The following is a 16,539-nucleotide window of genomic DNA, read 5'->3' as shown; positions in this document are numbered from 1 at the left end:
TCCCATTTGGCTTTTTCAGGCCCATTATGGGTGAATTACATGGACTGCTCAATATTTCTATCAGAATTCCTTGCTTGATCATTTTCTCAATTATTGGAGTTACTCCTTCAATTATTTCAGGTGTCAATCTGTACTGAGGAATGTTTGGATAACTAACTCCATCTTTGACAGTAATTTTTACTGGGTCTACTTTTCTCATTAGCCCTACATCTTCTCCGGTAAAATCCCAAACCTCTGCTTTTACAGACAGTTTAAATTCTCTGGGCAATTCATCTGGATTAAATACTGCATATGTTCCAATAGTTTCACATTCTCTGTTAGCTATGGTCATTTTGTACAATACATCCTCATCTGGTGTTTCAAAAGCTATTCCATCTGGGGTACAAAATATAGTGCAGTTCATCTTGCACAGCAGGTCCCTACCTAGCAAGTTCACAGGACTGGTGTCACTCACCACAAATCGGTGCATGTCAGAAAATTTCCCTATACTAACCTTTACAGGTTCTGTAAGATGTGTTTTTAGCTGTTGGTTGGATACACCAACTACTTGGATTGTTTCATCCGAAAGAGGAAGGTTCTTAACATCTGCTGATCTAACAGTAGATCGAGTAGCGCCAGTGTCCACTAGGAAAATAATGTTATCATCATTAATCTTCCCATCTACAAATGGTCCTGTCTGGTCTACTTCTAGAGTTGCGCCAAGTACGCACTCTTCTTCCTCCCTTCGCACCGTCAATAATCCATTTCCGAATCACTCTCATCATGTTGCAGCCAATACTGCGAAACAGTGCGAGCACGTGATGGTTTATTTACCTGTTCTTCATTGTAGAATCCCGATTCTTTACTATACTTCTGTGAGTTTCTGTTCTGTGGAAAAGGTGGTTTTGGCACCTGGTTCTGGGAAGTAACCACCTGCTGCTGTTGCTGCAGTTGACCACCGACCTCTTTCCGCACCTGTGGATTCAACGATCGATTTTCAATATTAGTATTTGGAGGGTTCTTACACTCAGATTTCCAATGCCCTAACTCACCGCAATTGTGACATGGGAATTTCTTTTTGGCTTCTTCTATATTACCTTTCCCTTTCCCTGTACCAACTCGGGGTCTCACTCCTGGATTGTTCGCTTGTTCTACCAATTGAGCTTCCTGTCGTTCGGCTACCTTTACTTGTGCTCACATCGCCTTTTCTTTCAGCCTTCGTTGTTTTGCCTCAATCTCATCACTGAAATATTTTACATGTCTCAAAACTTCATCTATTTTCTTATTTTGCCAATCAACTGTATGCTGCTTTATCATATCACCAATTTCTGGGCGTAAACCATATACAAACCTGTATACGAAATGGCTCAAGTCTTTATCACTCAGGTTCTCGTCTCCGCTGAACTGTTTAAAAGCCTGAATTAGTCTCTCATAATATGCATGTACTGACTCCGTGCTTTCCTGTTGGGTCCTGTCAATTTTTACCCAATCGGTTTCTTTAGGGGGTACCTTATTTTTCAGGAATGCCATAACCTGCTCATATTTCTTCATTACCTCTGGATCGGGAGCTCCTGTCTTAGGGTCCGTAGGATACTCTTGAGTGGGCCAATTTATCATTAGCTTGCACTCTGTCCACAAATCTGCTGGTACTATTGTATCGAATAGACTATTCAAATCTATCAATAATACCTTTGCCAATTTTACAAATCTGTCTACCTGCCGGTACCACTCGACGGGCTTTTCACGTAGTCGAGGGAAGTCATTTGTGAAAGACAAAATGTCCTGTCTTGTCCATGGAACATGAACATACCCTCCCCCTGGAATCTCTCTCATGGGGTATTTTGTCGTCACCTTTTCTTTCTCTCTAACAGGAAATGCTGGAAATGTCTTCTCTGTGATATTATCACGTCTTTTACACCACTTGCTTCTCCATCTGTCAACATCTCCCCATTTTCTCAACAAACCAATTATGTCTTTAATTTGACCTATCCTACCTGCGGTATTCATGTTCTCTATATCCTTCTATATCCTTCTCAGTGAAATCAACTCAATAGAATTTTTGCAGTGCTTTTACTTTGTCAAAATCTATTCCCATCTCATTTGCTAATTCCTCTAATCTTTCATGCAGGTTTTTCGCTCTCCAGGTTGCACTCTTGCAAATGAACAACAATTCCTCATCCTGGTAATTTTTCAATTTTTCAGTAGGGATGGTTCCTACTATTAATTCTTCCAATACCATTCGTAAATTTGCCACATCTATTGACTGGGATTCTTGATCCTTTTTCTGTAATTCTCAGCGCATAATACCACAAATCCCCTCGCTACAGACATTTCATTCACTCATTTACTGGTGGGGCCCATAACACCAATCGTTCATCAATGGTCCTCGAGAGAGGGGAGTCTTTTCTTTATTCCATGCGCTGGAAATGGGAGGAAGAGTGCACCAATCACCTGATGAGTATCGACAAGTTTACCTATACCTCCCTACCTCACCAGGATCTCAATACATGATAACCTAGCAGTTCCTCCCATACTATTGGCCATGGATCAGCCAGTTGCTGGGAATAGCAACCCTTAATTCCTTTAAACAATATACATTGAAATACTTCAAATAATAACCCGACACAGTTCTTTAAATGCAAACAACATGTTTATCTAATTTTAAGCATAAGGAAATCATATAGCATTCAATATTTTGGTTTGCATATTTACCTAATCTGGCTAAATGTCGTCCTCTATGTCAATTTCAGATCTTTCGTCTCTATGCCCATAAATCAAGGAATCAGTTCGTAAATTAATTGGGCATCTGATCAGTCCATCAGAGTCTCTGGCAGCAGCTGTCCAGCAGTGTCACCGTCCTCTCCGTCAGCATAACGTCAGGCTATCTGGTAAAGTGATGGGGTGCGAAGAAGTAAACTAAGCTCCTACCCTCTCTAGTCTACTTTTATAATAAATGTTTATCGGCAAATGTTTCAGTACATGTTACAGAACAATTTTAATTGGTTAACCAGGACCATTCTTCCTGCTTCTCATACATCAAATGTTGCATTAGATGCAGCTTCTCAATTTTTGAGTACATTTGTAACAGTTTCTAGTCCATTCAGGGCATTTTTTATTCCCATGCAGGGTCGTGTCCTTTGTGTCATCAAGTATAATAGTTCATAGTTTAAGTAAATCCTTTGTTTGGTGCTTGGCGCTCCTCCCAGGATTACCTTCACGGATACAGTCTGCCTGGGGTCAGGACGAGGTTATTGTTGCTCATCTTTTAGCGCAGGCGCACTTCACTCCGTGACTTCTCTGTCTTGTTGGGGCGTCAGAATAGGGATGGCAGCCATTTTGTGGCCACTCCAGAAAGGTCAACTTAAGCAAAGAAACATAAAACGTAATTAATACATGGAAATGACTATCAAAATGTTATTCCCTCACTAAACTCACTATGTGTGTGTATTTATCTGGCAAAAGCAACACGCATTGCAGTTTATACTCACAATTTAAAGCACGATTCACAAATCACATTACAAAAGCAACATTAAACATGCAAATTCTAAATATCTGATATTAGTATGCGTACGAAATTAGTTTACGTATCAATCAAGCCATGCAAATGCGATTCCCACGTATGATTTCTAATTAGTAATGTTGATTAATCACCCACTGCAAACAATTAATACTATTAATGTTAATCAGTTATTCCTGTTAATTCAAAATGATGAAATGGAGGAGGTATACGTTTCTTAAGGAAAACCTCGCTCCAGCAGGTGTAACACAGCATTGGGCTCAGCCAGGAGCATGCTGTGACTCTCAAGTGAGGTTTGTCTCCTTTCCAGAGAGTAAAATAAAAAGTATTACACATCCGGCGGTGGATGTGTATTTTATTAACCGTGAGGGGGGTTTCTTGCATAGTTTGGTCGAATTTTTGTCGAATCCCCTATGAATGGCTTGGTGTGCCTGTATATTAAATGTGCCCGTCAATAGTTACCCATGTTTGCATAAATAAACGACAAGGGTGTCTACTTGGAGAGTACCCACCGGGGGGGGGGGTGCCGGGATTAGGCACGGTAGGGCGTCAGACACGTCAGAGCTTCACTAGCGGTGTAAATATATTCCATGTGGATTCATTCTATGCATAGTCGCCTTTTAATAAATATCATGCAAATCGTCATGGTGATAGGTATGTACGGTTTGTCCAGCATGTCCTAGGTGTTTCTATGAATATATATTTTTTTTGAATAATAAAAAACAAAGGCCGGCCCCGGGGGATGGGGTCCCCAGGGCCATAAGTGGCCTGAGGAGGGGGGCAACGCAGCCCCCTCCTAAAGAATAAAAAAAAAAGCCCATGACCCGGGGGTTGGGGTCCCCGGGGCCGATTAAGGCCTTGGGAGGGCCAAATGTATTTTTTTCAACAAAAAAAATTAGGGTGCAGTCCCTGGGGGATGGGGTCCCCAGGGCCAGTAAATTAGAAAAAGAAGGGGGGCCACCTAGCCCTCCTTCTTAAAAAAGTCCAATAAATAAAAGACCGGCATCGCGCCGGAGGCCACGCCCCCTCCTTGCATCACTCTGCAAATGCGCCCCCTGGCCAGTTGTAAGTTGGGGAATTAATTCCCCTTCAATACTGATGGTCCCTGAGGGCCGACTAGCCCAAAAGGTATCTCCAGTATGCGCCAGGGAGCTGCGTTGCAGACAGGTGTTCTGAGGCCACGCCCCTTTTTACACCTCTATGCAACGCAGCTCTGTGGTACTTACTGGAGGTACCTAGTGGGCTAGTTTGACCCTAGGGACCCTTAGGATTCAAGGGAACTTAATCTCTTAACTTAGAACGGACACAGGGCGCGTTTACACAGTGGTGAAGGGAGGGGACGGGGCCTGAGGTGACGTGTGCAAACACGCCCTGTGGCGCGTTTTAAGTTGGGGAAATAATTCCCTTTCAATCCTGATGGACCCTGGGGGCCAACTAACCCACCAGGTGCTTCCAGTAAGCGCCACTGCTCTGCTTTGCAGAGAGGTGGTGCAGGCCGTGCCCCTTTTTACACCTCTCTGCAATGGCGCTTACTGGACGTACCTAGTGGGCTATTTTGCCCCTAGGGATCCTCAGGATTCAAGGGGACTTAATCTCCCAACTTAAAAAACGGCCACAGGACGTGTTTACACAGTGGGGAAGGGAGGGGACGGGGCCTGAGGTGACGTGTGCAAACACGCCCTATGGCGCGTTTTAAGTTGGGGAAATAATTCCCCTTCAATCCTGAGGGCCCCGGGGGGCTAACTAGCCCACCAGGTGCTTCCAGTAAGCGCCACTGAGCTGCGTTGCAGAGAGGTGGTCCAGGTCGTGCCACTTTTTACACCTCTCTGCAACGCAGCTCTGTGGCGCTTACTGGAGGTACCTAGTGGGCTAGTTGGACCCTAGGGACCCTCAGGATTCAAATGAACTTAATCTCCCAACTAAAAACGGCCACAGGGCGTGTTTACACAGTCGTGAAGGGAGGGGATGGGGCCTGAGTTAACGTGTGCAAACAAGCCCTGTGGCGCGTTTTAAGTTGGGGAAATAATTCCCCTTCAATCCTGAGGGACCCTGGGGCCCAACTAACCCACCAGGTGCTTCCAGTAAGTTCCACTGCGCTGCGTTGCACAGAGGTGGTCTAGGCCGTGCCCCTTTTTACATCTCTCTGCAACGCAGCTCTGTGGCGCTTACTGGAGGTACCTAGTAGTCTAGTTGGACCCTAGGGACCCTCAGGATTCAAGGGGACTTAATCTCCCAACTTAAAACAGCCACAGGGCGTTTTTATACAGTGGGGAAGTGAGGGGACGGGGCCTGAGGTGAAGTGTGCAAACATGCCCTGTGGCGCGTTTTTAGAGGTAGTTTTAATCCCCTGCCCTATTATATACTAGGGGCTTACAGAGGAGGTCTTGCATATCACAGGGGGACCCCAATGCATAGTGTTCCCTAGTGTATGTAGCTGTTTTCACTGTATTCTGAGTGACTTTTAACATAGCACTGGCTCTAGGACTAGTTAGTCAGACTCAGTTACCACCAGTATCCGTCTGAAAAAGTTGAGGGTACAGGATGATTTTGCAACAAGGCTTCTTTCTGCTCTTCTGTTTGTTCTTTCTGCACGTTATCCTTCTTCCTTCACTTTTCTTCGTCTTTGAGGACTTCTGTTGCTTCTTTCTGCATTTCTTTTTTTTCTTTCTGTGCGTTTTTTCTTCTTTCTTCACATGTCCTATCTCTGTAGGCATAGATAGAAATTAGCATTTTAAAAACCTTTGAAATTCACTGAAAAAACCATAGGTTTCAGGCACGTTATAGTTAGGAATTAGCATTTAAAAAACCTTAGAAATTCACTGGAAGAAATATAGGTTTCAGGGGCGTTATAGTAAGCTGGACTTTTCACTCATACAAAACCATTGAAATTCCCCCGTTATAGTTAGTTCAGCTAACTATAACTCGCGCGCCCGCAATCCACTGCTGATGACGTCACATATTACATCACTCATGACATGGTCAGTGACATCACTCATGACATCACTGATGACATCTCAAATGACATCACTGATGACATCACTGATGACATCATCCAGTGAATGTCTGTTTTTCTAAAAATTAAATATGTTTTATATATATATATCTCAAGGTCAATGGAAGAATAAATGGGTATATAAGTGTCTAAATGGATGATTTGTTTTTGAAAAATTGATTGTGTAACTGACTGATTAAGTGTATCATAGTGAATACATGGCTTAGTGAGTAATGTTTAAATATGTAAATATCTGTATCAGTCTCTAACTTTGTGTATAAGTGGCTGCATGGGTTGGTGAGTAGCTACATGGGTGTCTATATAGGTTATTAGTTGGTTTTTTGAGTATCAATCTGAGTGTCTGCATGGTTCGGTGGGGGGTATTACGTAGTGCATAGGTGCATGAATGAGTGACTCACTGTTTGTATGTGTTGAAGACAGCATGTGTGCAGGACTGTATGGGTGGATGAGTGTGTGTATGGGTGTGTTAGTGAGTGAATGACTGTCTCAATAGTGTCTTTATGAGTAACTACATATGTTTTAAACTAGTATATGTGACTATTGGTGTATATAAGTGAGTATATGTGAGAGTGAGAGATTGAAAGAGTTCCTGTATGAATAAGTATGTGTTTCTATAAGTGATTGTTTAAAAGACTAAGTATGTGTAAGTTTCCGTAGAAGTAAGTGTGGTGGTGTGTGTATAACTGTATATGCAAGTAAATGTATGTTTGATTCTTTATTAGCATGAGTGACTATGTGTGTGAGTAACTCTATGGATGAGTGGCATTGTGTAACAGGATGTATAGGTGTATGAGTACATATGATGAGTGAGTACATGTATGAGTAACTGTATAGGACTGTTGGTGAATGAGTGGATGTGTAAGTGGATCTTAGAATTACTGAAGAGGTTGTTGTAACTGGTATTGGTATGTCCATTGTTTTGAAAATTTTAGACTCTATTTTTGAATGTGTGTATCAAAGGTTATATTAGGGTGAGAGGAGGTCTGCCACTCTATCACAAGGATGATGTCATCAGTGATGTCATCAGTGATGTCATTTGAGATGTCATCAGTGATGTCATGAGTGATGTCACTGACCATGTCATGAGTGATGTAATATGTGACGTCATCGGCAGTGCATTGCGGGCGCGCGAGTTATAGTTAGCTGAACTAACTATAACGGGGGAATTTCAATGGTTTTGTACAAGTGAAAAGTCCAGCTAACTATAACACCCCTGAAACCTATGGTTTTTTCAGTGAATTTCTGAGGTTTTTTAAATGCTAATTCCTAACTATAACGTGCCTGAAACCTATGTTTTTTTCTGTGAATTTCAAAGTTTTTTTAAATGCGAAATTCTAACTATGCCTACAGAGATAGGACATGTGAAGAAAGAAGAAAAAATGCACAGAAAGAAAAAAAAGAAGTGCAGAAACAAGCAACAGAAGTCCTCAAAGACGAAGAAAAGTGCAGGAAGAAGGATAACGTGCAGAAAGAACAAAAAGAAGAGCAGAAAGAATACTTGTTGCAAAATCATCCTGTACCCTCAACTTTTTCAGACGGATACTGGTGGTAACTGAGTCTGACTAACCAGTCCTAGAGCCAGTGCTCTGTTAAAAGACACTTAGAATACAGTGAAAACACCTACATACACTAGGGAACATTATGCGTTGGGGTCCCCCTGTGATTAGCATGACCTCCTCTGTAAGCCCCTAGTATTTAATAGGGCAGGGGGATTAAAACTACCTCTTAAAACAGGCCACAGGGCGTTTTTGCACACGTTAACTCAGGCCCCGTCCCCTCCCTTCACCACTGTGTAAACACACCCTGTGTCCAATTTTAGTTGGGAGATTAAGTTCATTTGAATCCTGAGGGTCCCTAGGGTCCAACTAGCCCACTAGGTACCTCCAGTAAGTGCCACAGAGCTGCGTTGCAGAGAGGTGTAAAAAGTGGCACAGCCTGGACCACCTCTCTGCAATGCAGCTCAGTGGCGCTTACTGGAAGCACTTGGTGGGCTAGTTAGCCCCCAGGGGCCCTCAGTATTGAAGGGAAATTATATCCCCAATTTAAAACGTGCCATAGTGCGTGTTTGCACACGTCTACTCAGGCCCCGTCCCCTCCCTTCACCACTGTGTAAACGCGCCCTGTGGCTGTTCTAAGTTGAGAGATTAAGTCCCCTTGAATCCTAAGGGTCCCTAGGGTCAAACTAGACCACTAGGTACCTCCAGTAAGCGCCACAGAGCTGCGTTGCAGAGAGGTGTAAAAAGTGGCTTGGCCTCAGAACACCTGTCTGCAGCGCAGCTCCCTGGCGCATACTGGAGATGCCTGTTGGGCTAGTTGGCCCTCAGGGACCCTCAGTATTGAAGAGGAATTAATTCCCCAACTTACAACTCGCCAGGGGGCGCGTTTGCAGAGTGCTGCAAGGAGGGGGCGTGGCCTCCGGCACGATGCCAGTCTTTTATTTATTTAAATTTTTTAAGAAGGGGGGCTGTGTGGTGCCCCTTCTTATTCTAATTTATTGGCCCTGATGACCCCATCCCCCAGGGCCTGTCTCCTAATTATATTTTTTTGACCCCAATCCCCAGGGCCGGCCACTGTTTTTTATTATTTAAAAAAAAATATATTTATAGACACACCTAGGACATGCTGGACAAACCGTACGTACCTATCACCATGACGATTTGAGTGATATTCATTAAAAGGCGACTATGCATACAATGAATCCACGTGGAATGTATTGACACCACTAGTGAAGTTCTGACATGTCTGATGCCCTACCGTGCCTAATCCCGGTAGACACCCTTGTCGTTTATTTATACAAACAAGGGTAGCTATTGACGGGCACATTTAATACACATGCACACCAAGCCATTCAAAGGGGATTCGACAAAAATTCGACCAAAACTATGTAAGAAACCCCCCTCACGGTTAATAAAATACACATCCACTGCCGGATGTGTAATACTTTTTATTTTACTCTCTGGAAAGGGGACGAACATCACTTGAGAGTCACAGCGCGCTCCTGGAAGAGCCCAATGCTGTGTTACACCCACCATTGCCTGCCGAGTGCCACACACCTCTGTGTTGTATTCCACCAGCTAGTGCATATGCTATGACACTCTCTAGCCCATGTGCACTGTAACACCACCCCGTGAATATGTCATGCCACACTTGTCTTCGCACGGGTTATATTGCCCCATCCAACGTGCCTTCCTCGATGCCTATGTTATAACGCACAGTGCTACGCCATACATATTACAATCTGGGATCCATATCTTTGTCACAGTGCATATGCAACGTTACACTCCCCAGCACATATTTTATATTACAACTTTAGAGACTAGTTAGGTTACACAACACTGCCCAGTGCATATTACACTCCAAGGCGCACATCGCATAGCACGCGCTAATGCCTGTGCTATCTCGCGCTCTCTAATGAATCTGTCATTGCACACAATGTATTGCATATTATATTTCACGCCCGGTTCATCTTATATCACACTTTTTGGTGCATAGTTTATACCATACACTATATCTAGTTTTCATTTTCAATCGTGCTCTCAGGACTATGTTCTATATAACACTGTGTTCACCTACCCTTTTCACGGGCATTACATTTTGCGATAGGGGGTGGAGGGTCAGTGGGTGTTTCTGACAAGTGAGCCCGGAGTCACAGTTACAAACGTCCTCTTCTTCCTGAATAAAAGTGAGATTATGCTGCATACTTGTTCATATTTTAAGTAGTTCGCACAGACACACGTTTTAAAAACAATAAAGTTCCTAATACCCGCCTTCTCTGAACAGTTAGCTTGCTGCCCCATCCCCCTCCTCCCTATCCTCTGTTGTGTGAATCCATGGACTAGCCTCCTCCCTCCTGCCATGCATGGTCTGATGTGCTGCCACTGCCCTCAATTTAGTATGATGTACCAGTCCCCTCCTCCTGCCCTCCATTGCCCAATTCTATGCCCCATCATTGACCTCCTGCTTAAACTCTGTGCTTAGCTTGCTGCCCCTAGTCTCCTTCCCCCTGCCCTCCGATGTCTTTGTGCATGCCCCTGCTCCATCCTTTTTGCCCACCATGTTCCATGGACCTGCCACTCCTATCTACTCTGAGTGTTCTGTTGAGCTGCCACTCCCCTCCCACCTGCCTAGCATTGTCAGATGACTGTAACCTGTCCCTGCCACCTCCACCCTGCCTGTCCACATGCCATGCCCCTATCCTCTTCCTCCTGTCCTACATGGTCCATTGTACTGCCACACCCTTCTGCCCTCCCTGGTCTGTTGTGCTGCAACTGCTCCTCCTGCCTGTCCCGTGCGGTCTGTTGTGAGGCCCCTTCCCCTGAACTTTCTTGTCTGTGCACAGGTCCTGACCCTCCCTTCTATCCTCCATCGTCCTTTGTGCATACCCCTGCACCCTCCTTCTTGCCCATCATAGCCATTGTGCTGCCACTAACCCTCCCACTTGCCATGCATGGTCTTCTGTGCTGCCATGGCCCCTCCCACCTTCCTTGTGTGGTCAGTTAGCTGCCCCTGACCCCCTCCCACCTTCCCTCCATGGTCTGTGTGTATGCCATCACAGTCTCACTGTTGCTCTTCATGGTGTGTCTTGCTTCTAGTGCCCATCCTGCCTGACCTCCATGGCTATCTTGCTGCTCCTGCCCTGCCCCCTTGCCCCCAGCCCTCTGTTTACATGTGCAGACCCCTACTGAGGGAGCAGGCTTGTCTGTTCCATTGTAATGCCCCTGATCAGTCCCTCCTGCCCTTTATGGTCTGTTATGCTGCAGCTTTCTCTCCTGTCTGTCCATTATGGTCAGCTAGCTACCATTGCCTCTTGCCCCTCTGTTCTCTGTTGTCCATGTGCATGGTCCTGTCCCCTCCCTCTTGCTTTCTATGGATTGTTGTGCTGCACTCCCGTCCCGCATGCCCTGTGTGGTGTATTGTGCTGCTGCAAACCCTGATGCCTGCCCTGCAGGGTCAGTTTGGTGCATCTCTCCATGTCCCTCCTGTCCTCTGTTATCCAAGTCCATGTCCCTACCCCATTTCCTTCCATGATCCAATGTACCATACTTGCGAACATTTTGAACTTGGTAAGAGGGAGATTTTGAAAAAAAACTGGGGTATTGATTTTCCCCTTTGAGTTACATTGAAAAAGAGGAGATTGTAGACAGGAGACAGATCAAATAAAGCCCATTTGAGCTTAAAAACATTGGACGTTTCCTGGCTGAATCGGGTCTGTTGGCATGTATGGTTGTACTACCATTGCCTCTTCCTTCTGCCCACAATGGTCTATTACATTGCCACAGCCTCTCTTGCAAGTCCTGTATTGTTGGTTTGTTGCCCCTGCTCCCCTTTCCACTGCCCTTCATAGTCTGTTGTGCTGCCACGGCCCTTCCTGCCTGCTCAGTGTGGTTAAATTGTTGCCTTTGCACCCTCCTACCTGCCTTCAATTTTCAGAGTCCGTGCCCCTGGCCTCTGCCTCTCAACAGTATCCTAATGAACAACTAGATTGCTAACATTCTATATTTATTACAAAAGTGTGGAATGCCTGACGTCATCTTGATGTAATCAAAACTGTAATACCTAGAGCATTTCCGTTAGAAATTACATATATGAGAGGGTCTTATTGGCATCAAAATTATGGTTAGTGCTCTAAAAGACTAAAATAAGGACATATTTTCTGAGTTTTCAAATAGCGACAAAGCACTTTTAAATTATTTGTTATCTTTATGTTTTTTTTTATCCAGTTGACAACTTTTTTTATTTTTTTTTATTGACATGTTAATACCAATAAAACGACATACAGTGTCAACAGATTGTCAACATACAAACTGTGGCGCAACCTCATTCTTCATCCATTATGAACGAAAGTGTCCCAAGACTGTGGATCTCAGTAATTACAATTCCAGCGTACATCTATATTTAGTCAATCGGGTAAGCTTGCAAGTACTGCACCAGGTAATGCCAGTAGTCTCTGGGCCGAGATCCCATCGGAAGCTCCTCCTCATACGTTTGTAATGTTTCTTTACAATATGTCAGGTCCTCTATCCATTGCCTAATCTGGGGTGCCCTTCTGCCGCCCCAGCACAGCGATATCCTCCTCTTGGCCATTAACAATGCCACCGTACAGAATTTTCTTTTGTTCGCCCTTATCCCCGGGAGCAGTCCCAGTATATATGTTTTAATGTCACATGCTATTGTCGCATCTACCATTTTCCCCACTATCTGTGTTACCTCAACCCAGTATTCAGCTATCTCGCTGCAGTACCATGGCAGGTGTGCGTAATCTGCGCCCTCCATCCCACAGCGACAACATCCGGAGTCTGCCCGCAGCCCATATTTATAAAGTTTTTCTGGGGTATAATATGTGCGGTGTAAATATTTGTAATGAATCATACGCAGGCCCCCATTAGGTGTTAGCATACCGGTGAGGAAGCAGGCTGTAGTCCATTCCTCCTCCGTCAGCGGCTCTTCCAAGTCACTGTTCCATTTACCCATTGCCTTATCTGTGTTTCCCGCTATGTCCTCTTGCAGTGAAGTGTATAGTCGTGAAACCAGGCGTGTGGCCGTGTCATTCGTGATCAGCAGTTGCAGTGTGGCTGTTATATCCTACTTAATTGATTATCATTTTAGTCCAGCCCTGCTGCCACTAGCTGCTCAGCCAGAGCGTGAGATGGTCATGGAATGTTGGTGTGCCTGTGATGCATGGAATGCCTGGGTGTCTGAGTGGATGAGTGTTGGCAGTTGAAGATGGGCTGAGCAGCTAGGGAGGCTGCTCCTGGTGGGGCTGGTACCACACTAGGCTGGCTGGAGTAGAGACAGATGTAACCTGAACTGGAGACTGAATAAAGATGGCTTAAGAATATCTTCTGGCTCCAGGTGTCTTTCTACAGAGATCACAACATTTATTTTGGCGACGAGCGGACTTTGAACCCTAGAGACTATTGGTGAACCATTGAAACAAAGGAACTACAAAGGAAAAAAAAGGAGAAACTAAGAGATCTTAAAAGTAACTACTATCTACAAACAAAGAATTCCCAGGAAAGCCAGCGCCAGCCCCACCAGTGTCCTTTCCATTGGACAGCCCACAGAGATGTGTCATCATAAAAGGACACTGCAGCCTGGGAATACTACAAATATCTTAAAGGAATAAAGTGAGTTGGAGGAGTAGCTAAGCTACAGCCGCATCTGGTGTTCCAGCCACAACGTGTGCCACATAAAGGAATGCAGTGAGTTGGAGGAGTAGTTCAACTACGACCGCTTTTGGTGTTCCAGCCACAAAAGGATTACTGTGTGTGGAGGAGTAGTCACTACAGCTACATCGCGCTGCAGAGTTTACAATGTCTTTAAGAAAAAGACAATCTGCATTTCCAAGATGGTGAAACTAACTACTTGCAGTTGCTGCACAGAAGGAGATTGCAGCAGTAAATGGTTTAAAGAAACGTTGGATCTGTCCCTGGTTTGTTTACCCCTGGATGTCTGTTATAGTGGCCAGGTGCCAGTTCAAAGTCCTCAGGCACTCAGTGGCGTCTACACTTTAATTACTGCCTACAGTGGAACAGAGATCCCCACGCTAGTACAGGGGTAGCTGTTTGTATTTTCGAGATTTAAGCTCTTATTATATACGAGCTTGAGTGGAGGCAAAAGGTGAGGTCACGTTCCCCGGTCACTTTTCTTCAAGTTGAAGTAAGTTAATTTAATTGTATTTTGTCTCCAAGCCCCCTCGACGTTTGGGAGTTCAACTGCCTTCGGGTGATTTAAAATCTTGGCGCGCGCTGTTCCTAGCCCGCGCGCAGTTTCTAGCACGCGCTCAGTCTTACCTGCACCCATGATGCCGATGAGGATCTTTGTGACGCTGAGAGAAATCGTCTGTGTTCTGCTGTTTGCTTCTATGCCGTGTATGCACAGACGTGCTGAGAGCCATCCGGCAGCACGTCAGATAACGTGCCGCCATCTGGTTCTAGATTTGTGAGGTGTTTTTGTTTACAGGTGGCGTACGTTGTTCATGTCCCCACAGTGCAGTGCTGATTTGTGTGGCTCCGCATACTAGTGTTTGGGAGAGCCCAGACCTCTCACAACTCGGGTGAGATATCGCTCACCGGCGTGGGGCACAGTGCACTAGTGCTCTACAGTTAACTAAATGGTTTTAATTTTAGTTTTGAAACAGGGTAAAATGTCGTGATGCCACCGGTTTACAGTTTGAGGATGGGTCTTCTATTTTTCCTGTGGGTGGTCATCACATAGTTCCCTACCCGAGGGAAGATTGTGGGTAACAGCCCTTTGTCTAGTTACGTTTGTTACTCCCATATGGGGTACGTAACCTCCACAAGGGGGTTCAAGAGCTCTTTTTGTATTAATTTTTGGTTACTCCTACATGGGGGTATGTAACCTCTACATGGGGTTTGGAGTACCTAGGTTAACCCTCACATTGGGTTGGGTTATGGTTTAGTCCATAAATAGTTTGTACCTAGGTTAACCCTCACACTGGGTTGGGTTATGGTCTAGTCAATAAATAGTTTGTACCTAGGTTAACCCTCACATTGGGTTGGGGTATGGTTTAGTCCATTATTAGTTGTGCACAGTACTAATGTACATCCCTTCACGGGAGTTGTTATGGGTGACGATCCATATACTTGTTTGTTTCCCTTTCTCTTGGGATTGTAGTTGTAGGGTATGCTATCTTTAGAGCTACTTTTAGTTATACATTGGGGCTTTGGTTGTGTGGGGTCTTTTACCCTTTGCGTTGTAGTGCATTACGTCTTAGTGTTTAATGCAAAATGCTTCAAATGTATTTCTGGTAATGTTATTGTTGCTTCAAAATGTTTTATTCTTTTAGGGAGGGATGGGAGATACTGCTTATCAAATGTATTTATCTTATCCGTTCTTTCTGTGTTTAATGGTTCTTTGTACTGCGATGTTTTAATTTTTTATGTTTGCATCTGTGGGACTTGTACCATTATTCATTTTGCTTGTGGATAGTTCTTCATTGATGTTTTATTACTTGCATGTTTTGTTTTCGTTGAAGAAAAAGGGATAATGTTATATCCTACTTAATTGATTATCATTTTAGTCCAGCCCTGCTGCCACTAGCTGCTCAGCCAGAGCGTGAGATGGTCATGGAATGTTGGTGTGCCTGTGATGCATGGAATGCCTGGGTGTCTGAGTGGATGAGTGTTGGCAGTTGAAGATGGGCTGAGCAGCTAGGGAGGCTGCTCCTGGTGGGGCTGGTACCACACTAGGCTGGCTGGAGTAGAGACAGATGTAACCTGAACTGGAGACTGAATAAAGATGGCTTAAGAATATCTTCTGGCTCCAGGTGTCTTTCTACAGAGATCACAACAGTGGCCATCACCGGTGGCTCCTCAGGGTGTGTCGGGTAGAGTGCTCTCAGCGCTTCCTGTAGTCGATGATATGTGAATTGGAATAGCATTGTTTGATTACTTATAAATGTCAGTTCTGTAAGTGGTCTAAAAACCCCATCTTCATAAAGATCACCCATGGTAACAAGCCCCACCTGTCTAAGCAGTCTCATTCCCACCTCCTCCCAAGTGACCGATAGCTCCGGGTGATAGTGTATCGGCATCGCCGGTGCATACAGTGGCAGTTTACCCGCCTTCCTGCCCATGGTGTTCCACGCTTTGGTGGTCGTGTCTATAGTGTTGATATCTCGATTATGTAGTGGGGATCTTTGGTGGGGTAGAATGGCGTCCAAGGGAATTGGGTGCGCATCTCCCTCTTCTATCGCTGCATGTGTCAAATAGGGAATCGGGTGATACCACGCATGGGCATGCTGGGCCTGCGCGCATAAGTAATAAAGAAGGAAGTCAGGGACCCTAAATCCCCCCTTGGGGTACGGCAGTGTAAGAGCACGCATAACGATCCTAGCCTGTCTGCCTGCCCATATTAGGCGAAGAGCTAGGGTGGATATCCTACGGAACACCTCGAGCGGGGGTTGAATCGGAATATTGTTAAATAAATACAATAATTTCGGCAGGATGACCATCTTCACCACAGCTAAGCGGTCCGCCAAGGACAAGGGCAACTGAATCCATCGCTC

Source organism: Triturus cristatus, chromosome 1_1 (assembly GCF_964204655.1).
Source record: "Triturus cristatus chromosome 1_1, aTriCri1.1, whole genome shotgun sequence".
NCBI lineage: Eukaryota > Metazoa > Chordata > Amphibia > Caudata > Salamandridae > Triturus > Triturus cristatus.
The sequence above is the reverse complement of the archived record's forward strand: the minus strand, read 5'-3'. Positions refer to the sequence as shown.